Source organism: Poecilia mexicana, unplaced genomic scaffold (genome assembly GCF_051168715.1).
Source record: "Poecilia mexicana isolate PSO_F unplaced genomic scaffold, ASM5116871v1 scaffold_16, whole genome shotgun sequence".
Lineage (NCBI taxonomy): Eukaryota > Metazoa > Chordata > Actinopteri > Cyprinodontiformes > Poeciliidae > Poecilia > Poecilia mexicana.
Window position 1 is genome coordinate 20,182,329 of NW_028263385.1, and position 22,721 is coordinate 20,205,049.

A 22,721-nucleotide genomic window follows, 5' to 3' on the forward strand; every position below is an offset into this window, starting at 1 on the left:
ATTTAAAAGAGGAAAGAACTGAGAAGAGAGGAGACTTGGAGGAGCTATTACCAAAGATGAACTGATGTACTTTTTTGTAGAAATCTTCTAATAAAAAACACAACCACAGACTGTGATCTGATTTCAAATTTCTTAAAGCTGTCGCTTCTCATCTTACATCGATGCTCCAACAACAGAATGAACAAAAGATCTAATTATTCTAGTGATGTTATTTAAAAAAGGGATGCTCCATCTTGTCAAATGTTTCGACATTGGTCTTCCTCGCCTCCGCTGCTCAGATCTCTGGTGGGAAGAACAGACTTGAAGAGCAGACGAGGCTTTTATTGCCAAGCATCTGTAAGCAGAAAAATAAAAGGAGGTGTCACAACAAACAGCAAACATCTGTCACAATCCTGAAACTAGAACTGCTCAAAATATCCTGGTTTCTCTAAGTTTTTGGCATCAACTGAAACAGAGTTGGTCAAAGCGATGAGGCCCTCCGGTACATCGCTGAGGACTGCACACAGCAGTCAGAAAGAATTGAAGAACCTCTCAGGAAACTGAAGTGGACAGAAGTAACGAATGCCCAGAAATGTGTGATAGTAGTTTCCAACTCAGGTTTGTTATAACTTGTGATGAAACTAACTTTGTCAGTTTGGATCCCTGTCATCAGATCTTCTTCTGGAACTATCTTAACAATTATTATCCTGAAGCCTAATTAAAGACATGGATATTTACCATCTTCATCTTGTTCAAAGTATCCAACACAAAAAGTAAAAAAATAAAATAAAAAAGCTAGTTTCTGCTCTAAAGCTTCTGGGTAAAATCTTAGTAAATAGAAATATATGATCTCCTTCTGTCCCAACATCATGAAAAGATTCCTGGAAACTTTGACTTTTTATGTTTCTGTCGGAGTCCCCATTTGGTTTTGCAAAGTCAAAGAGATTAACTCATTACGTTTTGTTTGAAAGCTTCTTGTCTAAAGTACAGTACAACAATAAAGTAGTATTTTTCAAAGTTATCATAACGTTATAATCTTTTATCAGCACCAGCCTAATTCCTCCAGTCACCTGAAAGCACCAGAATGAGCTCTAATCCCCAGAGGTTCAGCTAAAGCTGGGAAAACCCAAGTAACCATTCACCTACATCTCTGATATCTGACTGGACATACACCAGCAGATTAAGCCTGACATGTTTTAATTTGGTTTGTAGAAAATAATGTAGGTAGGCATGACATTTACTGTCCTCAAGAATATTTTAGCATCTTTAAGTTGTTGATATGTTGTCATCGGTGTTGTTCATACAAGTTGAAATATCTGGTCGTATTTTACCTTTCAAGATTTGCTACTTAATTCAGCATATTGAATGCCTTCAAATAATATACCAATGATATTGATTTGCACATACCAGCTGGTTTCTTGACAGCCTTCTACGCCTTCCTGTCAATCATTACTTTCTGTGTTAAATACTTATTCCCCGTACCATTCAACTTTATAACACAATTTCATTTATGAAGTAAAATTCCTCAGTTTTTTTTTTGTTTTTTTTGTATGTGTTGAGTATTTGGGTTCTTGTCGACATCGGGTGTAAATTTCACATTTATGGTCCTGTTAAAAATATTGACATTGATGTATTGAGTACTTGTTTCACCCAACATATGGCAGGAACTCACCTCTAATAATTCACAATTTGCTTTTCTCATATTTCATTCTGTGCCTTCTTGAGAAATTTGGCCATGTCAGTGTGTCCTTAAAAAGTGAGCTGAACTTTGCTCTGAAATAAATTTAACAGCGCTGGTTTTCTGCTTCGTTGGCTGTACATAAGTCTCTTTCATCTGCATTACATTTATTTAATGCTCTTACTAGTAAATGCAGCTGTAAAACCCACACATTTTAAATAGGAAGACTGAACTCGAGCATGGCCTGTGCACCAGGGGACATTAGAGGCTTGGTAAGAACATGAATAAACATCAGATAGCTTGTAAAGTAGCAACGCTCTTCAATAAACAGCGCAATGATGTAAAAGCCTTTTACCGTTATTTAATGCTGGCAGGATTAACCTAACAAGGTTAATACTATATGTTATGATGTTGTTTTATTAATACGACATGTTACGCCACAAGAATACATAAACATTTCACATTAGACAGGTCTGCCCGTCTTTTGTCTCGAAACAAAAACAGCAGCTCCTCATAGGTGGAGAAAAGGACATTAATACTTCTGCCCCTGTGTTAGTTTCTTTTTGATTAAACAAAGAGATACAAAATCACTGAAGCATCACTCAGTAAATCACGATAGCGTGTAACAAGTCACTGGAGAAGTGGAAAAACAATTTACAGAGGGAGGGAGATGATGCAGATAGTTGCTTCTCTCCGAAAGATAAAGCTAAAGAGGACTGCAGAGATCATCAAGGAGGCGGAGAGGAAAGACAAGATTGAATACCCAGCGTTCCATAAAGATTGGACCCTTTCCATCCACAAAGCCCGACTCCAAAGGAGGAGCACTGACTCCCCGAGGAGGACGAGGGGATAAGAGAGTGGAGCAGAGCAGCGTAACTTGAAAATCAGGTGATGAGATTTGGACTTGAGGGTGGGTTGTACTTAAGCACAACAGATGGCGGTAAGTGTTGGATGTTAGGAAACAGGCGAAGCAGTAAACTCATTAAGAATCCTCCTGGGTCACGAGCATCATGCCGAGAGGGGGAGAATCCAGTTCAAAACAAGGAGATCGGAAAGTTGGACTTCTTTGATTTTAGATAAGGAGATTTTCTTGCACACATTATCACTTTCACGTGTTGCCATGCGACAAACAATTTGTTTTATTGAAATTTTATGTGTAAGATCAATGCAAGACAGTAGAAAAGCTGTCCTGTCAACAGGACTTGATCTGTGAATCTCTGCTGCTCCTCCAAAGTTACCATGGGCTGCTCTTAACATAGCCCGGTAAAAGTTTTTTAAAATTTTGTTATATTGTTCTATAATCTAAATAAATTAACTTCTTTGCAGCATATTCCTGGCCTGCCTGCCTTATTCTTTCTTCTTCATGATGCTGTTAATGTTCTCCACCAAACCTCTGAATTAAAAAAAAGTCCTTCCAATTTACAGTCGTGCTTATTTTGTTCTAATATTGTATTGTAATCAACAAAATTCTCTCACAATATAATAAAATTTTCTGAAGTAACGTAAAAAAAAATGTAAAAACATGTTAGCTTACTACTATGTAACTATTGATTTGATGTTAGATTCCAAATCAGTTTTATAGATTTTCTCTTCTTCACATGTCTAGCTGTGCAGTTCTGCGATTCAAATCCCCGATGACTCGGTCGCTTTCGTCAGAGTTGTGTGTGCATGCATCTTCCCAGCAAAGCCTACTTACAATAACCACAAAACAACACAACAAAATGGTTAATAAATCCAGCAATAGGCTTCAGACAGCTTCACAACATTTGCAATTAGTCTCCCACAAGCCTATGCAGCATAAGAGAGTCATGTCCTTTGCTCGGCTAAATTCTTAATTGCATGCAAATAAGAACGACCCTGGTTCAAGATGCGATGCAATGAATCCATCTCATCACAAAGCTCAACATGAGAGCGAAATTAAGCATAACAGCGTCCTTCACTGAGAGCCTTATAATGGAACGCTTCATGTTTTTGCAAACTTGTTCAAACCCCTTGAAAAGCTCTCCTGGGTCGGGACCCTCCGAAGTGTCGTTAAAGTTAGATGATTCATGTTTCGGTTCAATCCTGAAATCCCTTCTTGCATCACCCAGTTTTCGTCCCGAGTTCCAAAAACCCTCATCCTCCAGCGCTTCAATCGTGAGTCAGGTCTGATCTGCCGTACTCCTCTATTCCCCCACCTCCCTCTGCCATCTGTCACAGTGGGGTCCTCGCTGCCAAGTATCGCCTTTGAAAAGATTTAAAAGCTCATCCTGTCTCATACTCAACATTTCCAATGGTTAAACTATTTCTCAGTTGGTTTCTCCACTCATGTCCCAGTAAAAAAAAATAAAAAAAAAAAAAAAAAAGCAGCTGATGTGCCAATTATATGTATATTTAAATTCATGACGCGTGATTTGCCTGTTGGATTCGTATAAATGTGAATCAAAACAACAGTAACACTGTAACACCTGCCAAGTGATTAATTGTGCATTATTATGTTTCCATTATTTGCAGTAGTTAATTTACGAAAACAATATAAAACCTGATATAATCATTTTGTTACAACTACAATCATGATGACGGTATAAACATGAATATCATGCCCTTGCAAGCAGTAAGCCTATGTAACCTTTGAGGTTTTTCTTTTTTTTTTTTTGAAGGGATGCAAGAGGAAATGTTTACTCATTAAAAATCACTTGCCTTTGCTTTTTTATTAGTCTTAGCTAGCCAGAGTGTATAACGTGTAAAAACGGTCTCTGTATCAGGAAAACTGTGTTTATGCTCGACTCCACGGACTCGGCATGTTGCAGTGATGTGTAGAAGATAATACATGGTTTGTTGTCGAGGTGAAGCGGCATAGCCATCCCCATAGCCACAAGGAGACGGCCCAGCTAACCACAGAGGACACGCAGAAAGCAGCGAGCTTAGAGACGAAGGGTCAGCAGCAGAACTGTTAGCCAAGCACAGAGTAACACTGACCTGCAGGAAGCACAACGCAGCTGCATGTTTGTGCTGTTAAATGTTGCTGAATCAATACCAGTGGTGCTGACACCTTACAATGGAGGGTAACAAAGAGGTGGTTTTTGTTGCGTGAGCCGACCGTCTAGTGCAATCCTGAGCTGCACCCCAAAGTGATTATTTGAACTTGTGAGGAATGCCAACATTGATCAGCGTGTACAGCAGAGGTTGCCATGGAGACACCAGGTACCTGCGGTTGCAGACACTTTGATAACCAAGGAGTTACTCTGATATTTTTTTTTTTTTTGGTCACCTCTTACCATAGCTTAGAAATTCGCTGAATTATTTCCAAGTTTTGACTGATCTAAATCTAAAGATCATTGGTCAAGAAAAATTAACTTTTTCATTATTTAATCTTTTATACATGTGAAATAAAGTACAACAAATGCTGAGAACATTTTCATCTCAAAAAGGCAGCTGTGAAACACTCAGGTTATGCATTTTAGTACAACAACTCACTGGTTTTATCATGCTATCTGGCCATTAAGTAAGCATGGAGTGCAAAGGGGCCTCAACACACAGTCCTCTGAATCCAGAGCTGACGGTGATGGAGAGGGAGAACACGATGTTATATAGCTCCAGTTCAACTCAATGAACACTTAATGCAGATTTAATTGAGGGATTTAAGGAAACAGAGGCTGGGAATGCACTGCAGCACATGTACATCCACTTACTCATTTAATGAAGGATTATTCAATAAAATACTCGATAAGTAAAATACACAACAGCTGCAGTCTTATAGGGAGATCAGTCTGGGTCATCTGAGATTGTCACTGTTGACAATGCACACACAAATGAAATGTAAACTACCAGAGACTGCTCGCCTTTGGTGGATAGGAAGTCATTTATTTTGCAGATTAATCAAGCTAGTTTTCAAATTATTTAAAACAATATGTTTTATCTTGGATAAGCAACAGACACCAAAAAAAAAAAAAAAAAAGTACAATTAATGTGTTACAAGAAGTGACTAGGACAAAACACGTCTATACCGGAGAAAACCGTATAGAGAGGAGACAGATTTAGTCTGTCAAAAACGAAGTCATCCCAAACTAAAATAACTTGGCACAAAAAGTACCAAATAAAAGTTAATCACAACTGAAAACAATAACATTTGGACAGTAATAAAATGATTCATTACAAAATGTGCCAAGTGATAAACGACTAGTCCAAAGTGTGACCACAGACACCTGAATGTTGGATCAGGTGGAGCTATTGCACCCCATTTTTAAAAGTGGGGAAACAAATCTATCACTCCATGTGTCCAAAAAAAAAGTTTATTCTCATTATACTTTTTTCAACAAGCAAGAAAATAATAATATTAGATACTGCTATAAATATATGTCTTGTGCAAAGCAGATTGTGAACTTAGGTTATGAATCTTAAAGATATTCTATAAAACAAAATGTAAATATAGATGTAGGTGTTAAGTAGCAATTTAGCTCAGGTTTAAAAGACGTGATTTTACAGCCTTTCTACTTAATGAATTTGCATCTAGCTGTTGCTTTAGAAAGAAAATATTACTGAAAGGGTTACCGAGGCCCTTTGAACTTGAGTGTTCAAGAGATTCAATATCTAAATTGTACATGCTGCTAGCGAAGAAATGTGATTAGCAGCATTTAGGAGTTTGATGTTTCAGCTGTGCAGCAAAAATAAAACCTCAAGCATAGTTTTTATTTTGCTATTGTGTGGACAAATAGTTTTCTATTTTAATCTTGCAGCCCACAGAGCTCTGTACGGCATTTTACGCTTTCATTTATGATTGTAGTGCCTCGGTAAAAACAGTCACTACACAGCACGTTGCTCCAGGGCGAAGAAAAGTTTTCAGAAAGCCTCTTTGACCTTTACCAAAAATCTTCTAGAAACGCCTTTTAAAGCTCTAAAATGCTATTGTGTCGTATAGAAACGAGTGTCGTCATTAAATATTCCGTTTAAACACTTCTGTTTTATCGTGAACCAACCCTTTCTCCTTATCACCTCATGCCAGTCCCCTCCATAAATATTTACTGCAGGAAGTTGTGCCTGAAGAAGAATACCAATTCAGCGGGCTTTCGGGAGGGAAACGGGGAAGTGTGGCATGCCGCAGAGAATTGGATTAACAGTGAGAAAATTAATATAGCATCTGCTCTTTTTCTCTATCACTTGGTTTAATGCGTTTATGTTGACTGGGTATATGTGTGCCGACTATAGCGCCATCTGTGCTGCCATCAACTGAGATTTTAGGCAGCGGCCGCGGAGAGATAGACGCAGAGTGAGCCGTTCCACAGTCACAAATGCTTTACAGCACCCAGATTTCAACAATAACAATACTGTTGGAGAAAGATGTTCTCATCAAGAGCAAATTCATCACATATTTTTATTTCTTTTTTATTTTTTTTATTTTCTAACCAAAAGAAATGCATGAGCCAAAATTATATCAGACTGAACATTGACCAGAGCCTTCCCACTGCTGCGTTTTCCAAACTGACTGAGTAAGCAGAGGAAAATATGTCGGCTCAAGGCTAATAGCTTTTTAACTGTGGACACTGGAGGCTCTGTCTTCCAACAAAGACATCATTTTAAATGGTTTTGAGCTACGGTTCAAAATATTAGCACAAAGTAGAGACACAACACTCCTTGGTAATGGCTTGTTAAAATGATGGGTTTGGAACCCATTTTATCTACAGATTATTCTGAGAAAATGTATTTTTATTTATTTATTTATTTATTTATTTATTTATTTTTGTTTTGCAGTTTTTGACATCGAGGCAAATTTAATTATCAGTTAACATCTGTAGTTTGCTCTTTACTCTCTGCCGCATTCACAAAATAAACATGTCATCTTGGAGTTCTTACATCAGACCTTACATCTTACATCAGTGACATCATATGGGCTTAAACTTTCTGCTAGCATTGACTTATCTGCATGACCGTAACGGTCCATTCGTATTTAATGTACTGGTTGCAATTATTTGTTGATTGGCTCATCAATTACCGTCCAGTGCCTGTTCTGTCTGTGTCATTAAGGAACCAGAAGGCAAGCAAAGTTAAAAGGACCCGGTGTCACTGTTGCCAGGTTTGTCCCACTGATTGATAATCTTATTTCAACCATTTTTCACCATTTCACATTTAAACTCCACTTTAGCCCTTAGATACGTTCACTTTAATGTGGACAACAGGAGATGCTGTCGTTTGTAAATTAAAGTTTTTACTCTGTGTCTTTATGTCCTCTTTAATCCCATAAAAAGACTTGGGTGATTAAAGTGGACATAAAGCAGCACCAGGAAATCCAGCCATGGATCAAACTTGAGGATAAGGAATAAACAAAGCACACCATAAACGATGCTGCTGTTTCCACATGTTTCTGTTTAGAGCAGCAATAGAAACTGCAATTTAGCACCAGACATTAAAAAAAAAAACATTTTAAATGTGTTTTTCTTTTTCTATGCTGCTGAACTAAAATATTAATTTATTTTAAGCCTTTTTACACATTTTTATGATGGGGCACAAGCATGCCTAAATCAGGCTCTGTCGACTCTAACCCATGTGTTTTGCGAAAAAAATGTTGTTTTCTAACTCCCATCAACATAAAAAGTGGGGCTTTTTTAACTGAAAATTTTGATATTCTTTACATCAAAATTTTCTTTATATCAAAGTGCATTCATGGGAGAACTGGATGTCCAGAGATTTTAAAAACAGAGGCACAAAAGTCCATTTTGCACATGCCAACCTTTATTGCTAGAGATAAAAAACCAGGTCGACAGTGTCATTTTTTACAGTTTTAAGTTTTCTTCCTACATTTGTCCCTCCTTGTCCTAGCTCTCGTTTTCTTAAAACAAAGTCTGACTTGAGCATAATCCGTGGTATTGCAATAACAACTTTTCCTTATATTTTCCACTGCAAATATTGGTTAAAAGTCAATACCCTTAAATAATTGGATAATGATTAGTCGAGCAAACAGTGGATTAACACGGTAAAGTCAAATATTCATAAACACAAATGTTGTCTTTCAACTCATAAAGGACAAAACAGACAAGTGCTGCATAATTACTCATGTAAACGCATAAAACGGCCTAGCTAGACTGTTTTTGCAGTAAGCTTGAAGATTAGCCGTACTTCCAGACTTCCGACTTTCAAGTCCAAATAAAACAGCTGATTTTGTGAAAGGCAGATGACTTGCTCACTTCAAATACATGCTTGCTTTGAAGATTATGGAGGTTTTCAAGTTGGAGGGGGGAAACTCAAAGTCCTTTATAAGAGTAAGCCCCTTTAAACAGACCACAGCTTATTTCAAGTTCTGTGTAGAGCAACTCTTTCATTTAACGAAGTACCCAGCCACATGCACTTGTGAGTCATCTTCTTCTGCAACTGTAATGAAAGCTGGCTCAACAACTGAACTGGAGCATCATATCAGAAATCAGGCTGCTGTGAAACAGAATGTGGCAACAGTGTTAAGTAAGCTAGCTGCTGTCTTCAAAAGATTAATGTCTGTGGAATATCTTTTCGTCTTATGTCTTATATCTACAACATTACCCCAAAAATGTGCTTTTTGTGCAAGAAAAAAGTTATCACAACACAGTTCTCGTTCTCTCTCTCTGTCACTTGCTACATATAGTCTGAATTGGTTTCTGGTGGGGTGAAATGGCTTCTGCTAATTAATGTCTGAACTATTAACGATGTCAACACAGTCCAGTATTCGTAATAGTGCAACCGGATGTTTCTAAGTCTGATTTGCTCAGGTCGCATCATTCTGAGTGAGGTTTACCAGGCCCAGAGTTATGAGCAAAAGACAAACTATTATTTCTCTACTTAATCAAGTAGAGAAATAATAGTTGTATTGTTTATTTGTTGCTCGCTTTGTGGTATTCTTGTAATTTGGTTGGTACTGAAATTGCAGCCTTTTCACCATCGGAGTGTTTGGTCGTGTTTATTATGTTTTCCATGTGCTCCATTCTACTGCGGAGCATTCAGTTGATTTTTTTTCCACTGTTTGCTCGACTAATCATTATCCAATTATTTAAGGGTATTGACTTTTAACCAATATTTGCAGTGGAAAATATAAGGAAAAGTTGTTATTGCAATACCACGGATTATGCTCAAGTTAGATTTTGTTTTAAGAAAATGAGAGCTAGGACAAGGAGGGACAAATGTAGGAAGAAAACTTAAAACTGTAAAAAATGACCTGGTTTTTTATCTCTAGCAATAAAGGTTGGCATGTGCAAAATGGACTTTTGTGCCTCTGTTTTTAAAATCTCTGAAAATCCAGTTCTCCCATGAATGCACAATAAAGACTATAAAAATTTTTACTTAAAAAAAAAAAAAACTTTTTATGTTGATGGGAGTTAAAAAAAACAAAACAATTTTTTGCAAAACACATGGGTTAGAGTCGACAGAGCCTGATTTAGGCACGCTTGTGCCCCATGATAAAAATGTGTAAAAAGGCTTAAAATAAATTAATCTTTTAGTTCAGCAGCATAGAAAAAGGAAAACACATTTAAAATATTGTTGTTTTTTTATTTTTTATGTCTGGTGCTAAATTGCAGTTTCTATTGCTGCTCTAAATAGAAACATGTGGAAACAGCTGATATGCAGGAAATCAGATGTGCCCCAGTTACTGCAACAATGTTGGTCTTCATGAAAATGATTAATTAAAGATTGAACAGAAATTCAATTACACACAAAACTAAACTAAACTAATCTGACAGTTCAAGTGGGGGGGCTTCATCTACGCTTATCTAAATGTTGTTGGTTGGTTCAATGTACAGTTTTCATGTTCATCCTAAGTACATCCTGTCTTACTAAAGAGCCTCAAACACACACGGTCTCAAATGTAAAACACTCACTTTAATAACCAGGGCCTTCAGTAAGAGCATGAAATAACATTTCACTAAAGAGACCTTCATTTGACGAGAAGTACTGTGAAATTTTAATGACTCAAGATCTTGATACGTGACCATTTATAGAATTTAATAAAACTCCTATAAAGTATGCCAGCTGAACACGGTCGTCTCTGTCTGAGGAAGGGACACAACACAATGGAAATGATGTAAAGGATAAAAAGTTCAATGTAGACTGACATTAAAGGATGAAATATACTACCAACAGAGGAAATACACAACAAAATAAAGTCGAGTGAGCAGAAATGTAAGTTATCACTTATGACTGGGAAATGTGATTTACATTCTGATAGGTGAAAGACGAGAGAAATGATAAATATGTTTTTGAAAGTGGCCGATGAAGGTGATATTCCGACTTCAAGAAAGAAAACCCACAGTCATCTATAATGTTATCATTAAAATGTCACGCAGAGGATCAGGGAAGATGGCAGTCATTACCGCCACAGTAAACCCACAGGTGCACATTTGATATGTTCTCAAACCATTAGTCAAAAGCAGGTTTGGCGAAGGTGCTATCGTAGCATAGTAAGATAAAAACATATTATATATAAAGGAACGTGCAGACATCCACATCAGCACAACTAGATGATTACATGAACACACTGGGAAGCGTGCAGCAGTAAGGAAAGAAATTCTTAATCACAAAACATAATTGGATTTATTAATGTATTTTTGTCTCAGGTTTGCATCTTCGCCTGCTCAAAAATGTCTTATCTTGTTCTGAAAAAAAAGAAAAAAACTAAGTGCCAATTACAATTCAACAATTTTTTTTAACACGTAGTCTAAAAGAGAGTCATTATTTACAACAGTTTCATTCATTCATTTACAAAACACAGTGTTCGCTAACAAAGCAACGTTAAGAACAAACTAACAAAACGTCCTGCCATTGACGTTTTTCCATAGTTTCTTTTATCAGGGCTTGTAGAAGGTTAATTGGGATTTCACAGATTTTTACTTTCTTGGCATCACTAAAAACTATCTCTAACCAAGTGTGAAAGTACTTTTCCCACACAGCAGAAAGGAAGGAAAAAAAAAAAACCTTAATCAGAAATAGTGTGACAGTCAAGATTTTTTTTTTTTTTTTTTTTTTAATCAAACCCCAACCTTCTTTTCAGTGATTCAGTCACTGTGTCGCTCTGTCAGGCTGAGCACCATCTATCAGACTAATTCACAGCACTGGGACATCTGAACTCCAGCCACTGACCCCAAGTGTTTCTGACTTTCCCTCAGACACTTCTATTTAGATTTTAAGATAGACTTCAAATCCTTAGAAAAATGGAGCATGGATCCCTCCATCTCAATGCTAATATATATATATATATATATATATATATATATATATATATATATAATTGAAAAATATGAAGTGTGTCAAAATTTATGTATTCTTCAAATTCATTCTGTCAAGTTGAAAAGTTATTTCTCCTGACATTTATTGCTATAAGTTATGTTGGGTTGCTCTTGACGAACGGCGGTTACCATAGCAACCGGTAACTGCCAGCTCGTACCTGTTTTGTGTTGCCGTTGGAGAAATATCTTGACCCTGAAAGTTAAAGTCAGGACGTTAAAATAAGCAGGTAAGTAGTGCCCAAACAAGACTGATTAAGAGGCCCGACTAGCTGAAAGTAATTAATCACTATTTTATTCACTCATGAGTCTATACAACAATAAATAAGCATGACTAACGATATCAAGTTCTTAATTTGAAAATATTTTGAAATTAATTTGTCATGGTTATACACTGAATGATCTTGTAAAGGTTGGAAACAACAACACACTGATCAGAAGAGCTCTGCTTTCCAACCAACCATCACCACTCTGTTTTCTAGGAGACGTTTTTTTTTGTTTTGTTTTGTTTTACCTGCTGCTGATTTCTTTTTGGCACTCAAGTAATTCAGACAGTTTGAATAATTCAAAATTATTGAAGTAGCAGTGCAAAACAAAAACACAAAACCTTTTTTTTTTTTTCCTGAAAACAAGTAAGTTATTTCACTCAGCCGCAATTTTTCGAATATTTTTTTTTAAGTGGAAGGTAATTTAGAAATGGGCCTGTGATTATTTGGCTGAGTGGAGTAAAAACTGGGTTTCTTAAAAATAGATTTGACAGCTAAGCAAGTTTGGAGGGAGTCAATCAGGTCAAACATTTTCACAGGCAAGGAGGTTATAAAATGAGATATCAGACAATAAACAAACAGATTAATAGAGAAGGAGGGGAAAAAATAGTACCAATGTTCCGAGCTGTACGTTCAAACGTGTTACATTTAGACTTTGAAAATGCAAGTGTGAGAAAACCTTCAGGTGGAACAATCTAATTTATTTTACAAAATAAAACAAAAATAGCTAATCATGAGGTAAAAATAAAATGCATTAAGCTCTCTATTGGAGAACTGCAGCAATGAATTGCATCAAGTCTCCATAGCATGCATCGGCACTATCACAGCCACTGTGAAGTAGAGCTATAAAGTTTCTGATGTACCTCTGGGACAATGGCATACAATAATACAGGCATGTAGTTTCCATTTAAAAAAGACACTTAACAGTAAAATATACACACAAATGTGGCAGAAAGTTGTTAGTTTTAGGCCTAAATTGAAATACCAGACTTTAAGAAGAAAACAAGCTTTAACTTCAGCTTTATAATCCACTGCTGCACATGAGGGATCCATCAGTCAGATTCTCTGAGTATTTGTTTTCAGATATTGGTTCAGTCTTAGTAACAGATGGGAGATTCCTGGTTATTATTTTTGAATTACAGGAGATCATACGTTTTGTTCTTTTATCACTTAGATCAAATTTGAATCCACACAGTAGAATGTGGCTTAGAGATAGTTATAGCTGATAAAACCTAAAGATAGATTGATGCATCAGAGCTCAGCACAGAATCAACAAACAACAGCTGACTGTACATTTTCAGATTACCTCTAAAAGTCAAAGAAGACGAGCACTGTTGCTCGTACTCGACATTAATGTCAACTCAGACAAAATGAAAAAGATGACCACTGACTTCGGAAGGTTAAAATAAAAACCAACAATAGCTTTTGCCCACCGTGCTTTCTGGGTAAAACAAACTGGATTTATCTGACAACTTGACTTTTGATGATAACTCTGCAGCTGTTTTCAAGAATGTCTCACACAGAACGGCTGATGAAGGCTGACCTTCCGACTCCAGTCGTGATGAGCTTTTTTAGGGCTTCTTCCATGTACAATAATGTCGCTTCCTGGACCTTCCTGGAATATTGCTTTCATGGGTTTAAGGTGATGTGGGTTGTTTGTTTTTGTTTCATCTTTTGAACAATTATTGAATATTTTGCTATTAACTAATTGTTGAGAATTATATATGCACATCTTAGTTACTCCCATTAATATTGTGTAACGTTTAGTTCAATAAACGTTACACAGCATTAGTACAATGCATTATTCAAGAAACTTAAATGGCTCAATTATTAACTGCTCTGCTGTTACACTACATAAAAATCAATTTTATGTTTCGGGTTTCTACAGTTACTTTTAGCCTGCAATTATTCATACGCCTGGCAGCTTTAGGTTTAAGATCATTTTTATTCAAGGTTTCCTCTAAAAGCCAAATGGGACAGGCATTTCTGAAAAAAATAATCCAAATGCTAAAATTATCTAAAATAAAAAAAAAGGTTTACACTGACATTGTATTAAAAAAAAATTACATGTTGAAAATTTTATGTGTACCCTTCTCAGTAGTTAATGGAAAAAATGTGTTTGGACTTACAGACACCAAACCCTTGCTTTAAATGCTGACCACCTATTCTCATGTTTCCACTAGTATTTTGAAAAGTTACCTTAATTATGAACTCTTTGAGGTGAGAAGGCCTCCTTGCCATCACTTCAACATTTAGTGATGGGTTCTCTGCCAGATTCAAGTCAGGATTCTGGCTGGGCTGCTCCAAAATGCTGACATCACTTCCTGTCAGACAAAGGATGTTGGTCAAATTCAAAGATTACTTTCAGCTTAAATTCTCCGGAGGTATGAATAACTTTTGGCTTAACTGTGTGCTTTAACGTTTCTGACTTTGACTGTTCTATATAAATGACTAAAATATTATCAAATTCTCACAAGATTTTAAGCTAAGCACAGAAGAAACATGCCTAAAAAAATACTGTACGGCAATTTCTGACAGGAAAAAAAGACTCCTCTCTTCACTTTGACTGCAGATAGTTGCTAACTTTTTTTTTTTTTGTAAGTCCTTATAAAATCTTATATTTTTAAAATATAACAAAGCAGAACTGATGCTGCATGGAGGATTTTCAGTGTCCTTTTCCCTGTCCTTGCCAGGTAAAGAAGGGGCACTTAGCCAGAAATACCTTTGTCACATCAACCACTCATCATCCTAAAAGCCTTTTTCTTGTCATTTTCAAGGATGACGGCCATCACTCACTGTCCATTTCGCAGTGACAGGCCATAAGAACTCTTTAGATTTTAAAAGCCTCAACTCACTGTTTGTCTTGGTAATGTGTTAAAAAAAAGATTTGGAAAACGGGCATCACTTCAGAGGCTATAAAAATATACAAGTAATTTTTATTTTGATCCATTTCTGTACATTTTTATTTTCGCGTCCCTGAACAGCAGACATGCATTTTAGTGAGAATCCTATGCAGAGAGGCCTTCTCTTTCTGTGAACTTTAACCTATTGGAATTGCTTCTTGCCAGATCCTCATAAAACTAACCAAGACTTCTTATCAGTGGTACTTTTTGTTTTGTTGGGGGGTTTTGTGGAGGGGAGAGAAGGGGGGTTGTTTTGTTTTTGTTTTTTCTTTTGCATCACTGAAAAAAACTTTTTCAAAAAATACAATTTCAGGAGGTTTCACAAAGATATCACACTTTGAATGTGTCAGTAAAAGAATTACATATATGAAATGGTTGAAAGGTGAAACAGCCTCAGTCGTATGACAGCTATCATGGCTGAAATTGAGAAGTCTCTCATATATCTGACAGTAGTAATGAAATCCACCCCTTAATGGCATTACAAATGTAACTCCTACTCTGCTCCTGATTGGTTTGATCAGTCCCTCGTAAGCACGGGTTTTGGGACTCCTACCTGAGTTTTACTGGCTTCAACCTCAAGGGAACAGGTGACCTTTACAAGACAGAACTGCTGCTGCAGAGGAAAACCGAAAACCTTTAAAACCTACATAGACTGAAACATGCTGCAAGCTGGCTCCACGAGAGCTGCACAACCAACATCTGTTTTCATCAAAACATCATTTCCTTTGCTATTGTGGCCATTCTGGTGCAGGACACTGACAGGCTCGTTTGAGTTCTATCTGCATTTATTTTCTACCTTTTTAAGATAAAATTAAAGGATTAGAGCTTAGTACCAGGACAAAAGAAGTTAATTTATGAGACTGACAAACTCTTGATAAATTTTAAACATTTATGAAGTAGTACTTTCCTCACCAAAAACTAAAATCCCCAAGTAGATCTTTGTAGATTATTTGTCTACCAGTTGCTTGCTAGATGTATTCGTGTGTGTTTCTTCCGCTTAAGCAATTATTTGTGAGTGAAATAAAAGTAAGTGTAATTCCTGAGCTCACATTGAAGTGTTGATTTATATTTGTTCTGGTTATAAATAAGTTCTACATTGGATGCACACAAAAAAAATGTCTTGATAAATTCTGAATCATTAAAGAATATTTTATACAACACGACATAGCTTAGCATTATTCCACATTTGAATGCAACCAGTGTATATTAAATATGTTATTTCATTCATTTGTTGTTTATTTAGTTTCCATATTTAATGCATCATCCCCACTAATGATCTATTTTTGGTTTAAAAACAATGTCTCATCACTAAACAGTTGGGGACTCCTTTGAAATGAGTGGTACTGCATACTGTGCAGATGCTGAGACATTTGATGCATTGCTTATGTAAAAATGAAAACATGCAGTTATTGATGGGAGCAGTTTCAAGCTCAGTCAAAACAATGCAACGTATCCTTGAAAAAGTTCAGATCTTGATTTACTGAAACATTAAAAACACAAAATCTCTCCGGGGTTGCTTGAATAGTTTGCTGAGTAAGCAGGCCGAGTCTGTAACGTAAGGCCGAGGGCAGTGTTGCCAATTTCAACATTTTCTGGACTTTGAGCAACAGGAAGTCAACTGAGAAACGGAGCCGATAAATTCCACAGCAACATGCCCCTTTTATCACATCGCCACCTTAGCAGAAATGTATTTAACAGTTTCTCTATAAAATCCTCTGCATGGATGTAAACCTTGAAAAAGTCACAATGACTCTGCCTATTCAATTGCAAAATCCGAGAATTACACCCAGAGTGAAAAAAATACATAATAAATCCCTAAAATTTAATGTACAGGCATTTTTCTGTGTTGACTGAGAGAAGAAGGATAAAAAGTTACTTTAATCAATCTATCATGAGAACATTTTTCAACTGAGATTTCCTTTATGGGAAACCGTAACGACATCGACGGTATTGACTGAAGGGAGGCTTGAAATGACTTCTCATTTTCTATTGAAACAAGTGTGAAAAGCTCACTCAAACCCTTCTGTCTGAAAATTGAAACCAGCGCTGCAGGTGCACGGGTAATCAAATAGTGTGTATCAGCAAGCAGAGATCAGCGCGGGAAGCATGCTGATGGGCCCCAACAAAAAGAGCCTGAGCCATCTGGAGGCTTTTGAAAAAATAAAAAATAAAAATCTGCGGAGGAGGAGAAGGAAGACGAGAATCTTTAGGTAATGGCTTCTCAGTGTAGGAACAGACAGACTACTCGTGGAAAGTATGAGTCTGTGGTGATTTTATATCCTATAGCTCTAAGACCATCATCGCTCATTCTGTTTAACATTTCAACAAGATAGATGTTTTTCTGCTGTTGCTCTTATCAAATGTTTTAATTTAACTAAAGACGTTCCGATAAAGGTCAAAAAAGTTGCTACGGTGTTCGGACAAATTTTCAACATATTTCTGTACAGTGAACACTTCAATGCTGATGTTTTCACTTTTTTGATCCTAGCCTGCTTCCTCTCTGTTTTGATGAGTAGTTCCAGTTTTATGTGCAGACAAAACAGAAAGAAAAAGTTCCTTTTGTACTTTATAAACCTTCCTTTGAATGTTGTCAGATTTGGTGTTTCAGCTGTGCTCTGGGGATCAGCTGGAAGTGGCTAAATGATGTCATAATGCAATTTGCATACTTAGCTACGAGCATGTCAATGTAATGGGAACTGGAGGACAGAGGGAAAATATCTGTCTATTGATTATGTATTGATAATCAATCTATTGATTTGTATGTCTAAAACTAGAAATGATATACCTTTTGTAAATTCCTGATTTTATTTGTGTATATTTGATACAATTCCAACAATCATTCCAAAAAAAAGACACTGAAAAAGTTGCTCTTCTTTATTAATTAAATTCATTTATGTACAGGTTCTTAGGGTTTTTTGTTTTTGTTTTTTTTTTCTCCAAAATCAGTTTTGTGTTTTTAACCCTATCATCCACTTCAGAGCCTACAATAACAATGGTAAGCAACGTCAACAAGCAAGGGCTTTTGTGGTCTGGGCATAGACAGATGAACAGCTCATGGTCAGATTGCAGCTGGGAAGGCCTGCTGCACATGGACTGATATGCCTGTGAATGCTTTGGGATGAGAAAATGCCTTACTCTTCTCACTGATCCAGCAGATCAGTGAGAAGAGTAAGGCTTTTCATGACTTGATTTTATATTAGAGACACCAGAAAAGTTGCTAGATTCATTTCAAAACACATTTTTTGTGAAAGACAGCTTAATACTCACTGCTGTTAGTATCTGAGTTCAGCACAAAGCAGGTCACGTGGCAAACACAGAGCAAAAGTTGCATCAGTGAATATAGTCTCGCTTTTAAGCCGTTATTGTAAAATACTGTGCACAGTCTATAATTCAGATTTGCAAGCTTGGTACTCGAAAATATGTGGTTCCTTTCAATACTTCTGTGTGCAGCTCGTCACAGAACCAGCGCTAATCACAGGTATCTTCTGGGACTCTGACAGCAGTAGAAAATGTTTTGTTCATCGATCATTACATAAATGCCAAACTCTCCAAGACTCCTGAAAAGAGAGAGAGAGGAAAAAAAAAAAGGCAGCAAGCTCTCGGTTTAATACTAACAAAACCAAGTGTTGCTACCGGAGACGCAAGATGATGCAAGACCGAAACAGTCCTGATATTTACAGTAGTCCAAGGTAATGCAGCAGAAGCAGGATGGTGTTGTCTGCTTATTCTTCGTCTGCTTATTCAAACAGCAGCACCTGGAAAAACAAGTTGATCCCCCTGAGCTGCACTTGCACAGTCCTGCTGAGAGACAAACACACCGTCCGCCTATCTGAAACTTTTCCCACTTTCTGGTTATCTCCCGTATAATGTTGTTGGGTATTTGTAACCTGGCCGTACAGGGAGGTTAAAGGGGGAGGATGGGAGAATTCATTATCCTTGAGTGGTTACGGGCATTGGCAAGAAAGAGAGACCTTCAGATAGGACACACGTGCCTTCTCCTCACCTCTGCCAGCCCGCAGTATCTCTTCAACCAGCTCATGATGAATAGGCCCCATCAGTGGGCAACCTGATTGGTGGAGCAAGCAGTATCAAGGCAACTGCAAAGATGAAGAGGAGGTAAGAAGAGTCTCTTTTAGACAAGACGGAATATATTAGGTTGACATTAAATTCAGAGGACAGTCCGCTGTCTGTAAAACTTTGAAAATGCAAGCTAAGTTTTTCATGCTTGATCTACTTTGTAAGTAGTATTAGCGCAGAATCATTGTCTCATTGTTATTTTTCGTCAAAGGCAGTCGCATATTTCCAGCATATGGGATCATCAGCCTCAGAAATTACTCTGCAGTGTGTTTTATCTAGATTTTATGTCTTTACTTTCTCTGCACTTCATTGGTCTGATGCAGTTTTATCAACAATACACAGAATGGTGGCTAATGGGAGACACTGATGGGAGTTACACAAGAACTAACTGTAGAAACTCAAAGTGTGCTGCTAAATATTACTGGGGGAAACAATAACATGATCTGCGGTAATAAAGAAAGAATAATGACGGTGAACACTTGAGTCTTAAGCGACAAAAGTAACCATTTGCAAATAGGCTGCATGGCTCTAAGATTTAACCTGATGTTACACAGATGAGATTTATGTCAGGATGCAGATGTCCAAGTGCACTAGACCAGAAATGATATCGACTTTCCGCAGCTCATTTTCTCCACCGCATGATTTTCTCCACTATCTAGCCATTTACATGTCCTTTAAAATGTCCTTCCTACATACAATAGATGGTATGTGTCACTTGTTTTCTATGCCAATGAAAAAAAAGCTATATTTTTGTTGCAGCTGTTTTGCATCATGTTCCGTCTTCTGCGTATTTCATTCAGCTGCGAGCTCAGCATTTTTCCATTAGTGAGATGGGGACACTCTGAGACGGTTTTCATATGCATGTGGACAAGATAAAAACTCCACAAAAATCCACACACACTTCAGGATGGCTGATTTATTACACCAAGATGACATTTGTAGGATTTATTGCTTCGTCCAGTGGTGTTGGTTTTTTGAAGAGGGCTGAATGGATTCCTGCCCAGGCCGCCATTCTGTCATAGGGCGCCACAAGCACTCAGAGTGGGGGAAAGTTATGTTGTATGGAACCAAACTAGTTTTCCATTGCATTTTTGTGTTTGTTATTAAATTAGGATAGTGGATTGGAAGAAATTATGCAAACATAACAAGGCTGGCTAATAACTGTTGGGTTCCTGGGTGTTTCCTGTCTGTGGTTGGGGTTGCTGTTTCCCTGTCCATCCTTCAGGGGGCGCCTGGCAGTCATTCCTGGAGGGCGTGGACCAGCTGATATTCATCACCTGCACTGCATGATCTCATTTGGAGGAGCATAAGAGGAGGAGGCAGCCTACACACCAGTGCCAGAGTGTTTTGCCAGTTTTGGTATTACAGGCCACCTGAATTTCTCCAGTGATTGCACTTTGTGAATTTCTAGTGATTCTTTGTTTTTTGTGCCTCCATAGGAACTCTCACTACAGAAGCTGTGAACCCCTTAGTGGAAATCCAGCGCTGAACCTCTCCTTGTGACGCCGGTGGATTATTACCCACCGGATGCCCAAGTCCCTGAATCCCACCTTGGGGATCAGATCTCCACGCTCGCTGCCCTCCTCTCTCCGGCCATAACGAAACCCGCCCAGATCTCGTCCGCCCTCCAGAGCTGCCCCACCACCATAAGCGAAGCAGCTACACTCGACCTCAAGTAATCCGCCCAGGATCCTTCAGACTTTCCCCCCCCGGTCCGTATCATCTCAGCTAAAAGTAAGAACGTTAAGTTTTTTCCAGCAGTTTACCATTTCCTCCAGTCATCGAACTCACCATACTCTCTCACCCTTAGCTCCAACCAGAAGCATCGAATCCTCTCCGGACCAGTTTTTCCCCTTTCTCTGACTGTCATTCTCTACAATAAATATTATTTTACTGATTTCTCTTGTACTGTGGGTGTTCTTGCATGTGGGTCAGACGATTAAAACCCAACATGACAATAACCCCAAAGTTTGCATCTGTATTTGAGATTCCTGTTTAGAAATTGAAGGGATATTTTATTTGTGTTTTTTAAAGAATCGTGACTACATTTTGTTATATCAGATTCAAAATTTGAAGTACAACAAACTCAACCTGTTTTTTTTTTTTTTTTTTTGTAAACTGAATAGCCAAATTGTTGCTCAGTAATACATGACTTTCTGTTTTTCTCATTTCCAAATGAGAGCATGTCAGTTAAAGCAGATGTGTTGAAATCAGGAAGAAAATAGCTCCTCGCCGTTATTTGTGTTATTCACAATATACGTTAACCATCAAAACAATATAATGTTTAGGATAGCTTTGACCAACTATGCATTGTTAGGGCGAATGAAAAAGAAGGAAAAACAATTTATTAACATAATCAAAGAGTGATTTTAGATTAGGTCCTTTCAATTAAAGATATTTTTAATAAAATATTCTATATGCTGCCTTCACAATGTGTTGCACTTACAAAGCTAGACAGCTAGCTAACACTTTAGTTGGAAATAATCCAGTCCTTGATAGTTTTGTTTTATTTTGCAACTGTTGTTGGTGTTTCCTTTTTATATATCTGTAAAACTGTAATAAAGCACAAAAGTACATATCAACCACAGACAATACACAGAAAACAACTAGACTAGACTACAGCAAACCGATGGCTCCCAATTATCACCAATTAGCTAACGATATAACATAAAATTGTGGTTGGGAAACATACAACCTTTCTTATAAAATATAACACAATAATGAAAGTACAGTTAATGAAATGAACTTACAGACAAATAGTGTCCAAGGAACAAACGTGTCTGAAGGACAATCGATGACACCATGCGTGCAGCTGGACGAGTTCTGCTTGGCTGACCATATTAAATACATGAACAATGTCCACTAGGTGTCACTAAGGCTCTATATTTTCACTTACAATTTACCATTAGAAAACTAAACAAAACATAAAGATGGAGTCAGCACATTCTATTTTAATTGAAGATGTATTTACTTTAGGGCTTTTCTTTTACATCTTTCCCAAGGGTACCACCAGTAAAAGTAAGAAGCATCATAGGCCACAGTTCTGTTTTTTCTGTTTTGTTTTCTTTTGTGTAAATCTCAGCGGACCAGTTTCATTTAAACCTCTACCAAACAGGCAGCTATGAATGAATTCAGTATTTCTCCATCTGAAGATAAAATAAAATCAGTTAAAAAAAATTCTAGGCTCCCTAACTTTAACAATGCACCAAAATTGTTTTTCTAATTTATATAATGTATTTTAATTTGTTTAAATTGTTGCAATAAAACCTCCTAGCAGCTGTTCCTCATTTCTTAAGTCTTATGGCTGAGCTCATTAACTCTCTTCTACCTTCATGTTTAAAAGCACAGCATGCAAGCAGCATTGATCTTCTACACAGGGTGTTATTCACAAAGCATTTATTTAAATGTCAACAAGAGGAGAAACACGTTTTTCAAAATCCTTTCTGATTGAGACAGTAGAGTCCTAAATATCATCTCGCTTTTCTTCCGTTCTAATTAAACATCCTAGACGAGTTTTCTATTTCAGTCACTTTTCTCACTTTACCTTTAACATTGCTGCATGTGTGACAGCATGATTTATATATAATTAGATATACAAAAA

At 37.2% G+C, this 22,721-nt stretch overlaps 2 long non-coding RNA genes across 2 annotated transcripts; one reads left to right on the plus strand and one right to left on the minus strand.

Moving 5' to 3' along the window:
• Positions 1-118: 118 nt before the first annotated feature.
• LOC106919990 (uncharacterized) lies at positions 119-22,162 on the minus strand. The gene is made up of 4 exons (XR_001418746.2): positions 21,871-22,162; positions 19,047-19,140; positions 14,340-14,464; positions 119-334 (listed from the first exon to the last, which is right to left on the minus strand). It is a non-coding gene; the product is annotated as an uncharacterized LOC106919990 (long non-coding RNA).
• Positions 20,283-21,015, plus strand: LOC148155067 (uncharacterized). Its single transcript, XR_015765732.1, has 2 exons — positions 20,283-20,479; positions 20,560-21,015. It is a non-coding gene; the product is annotated as an uncharacterized LOC148155067 (long non-coding RNA).
• Positions 22,163-22,721: the final 559 nt, after the last annotated feature.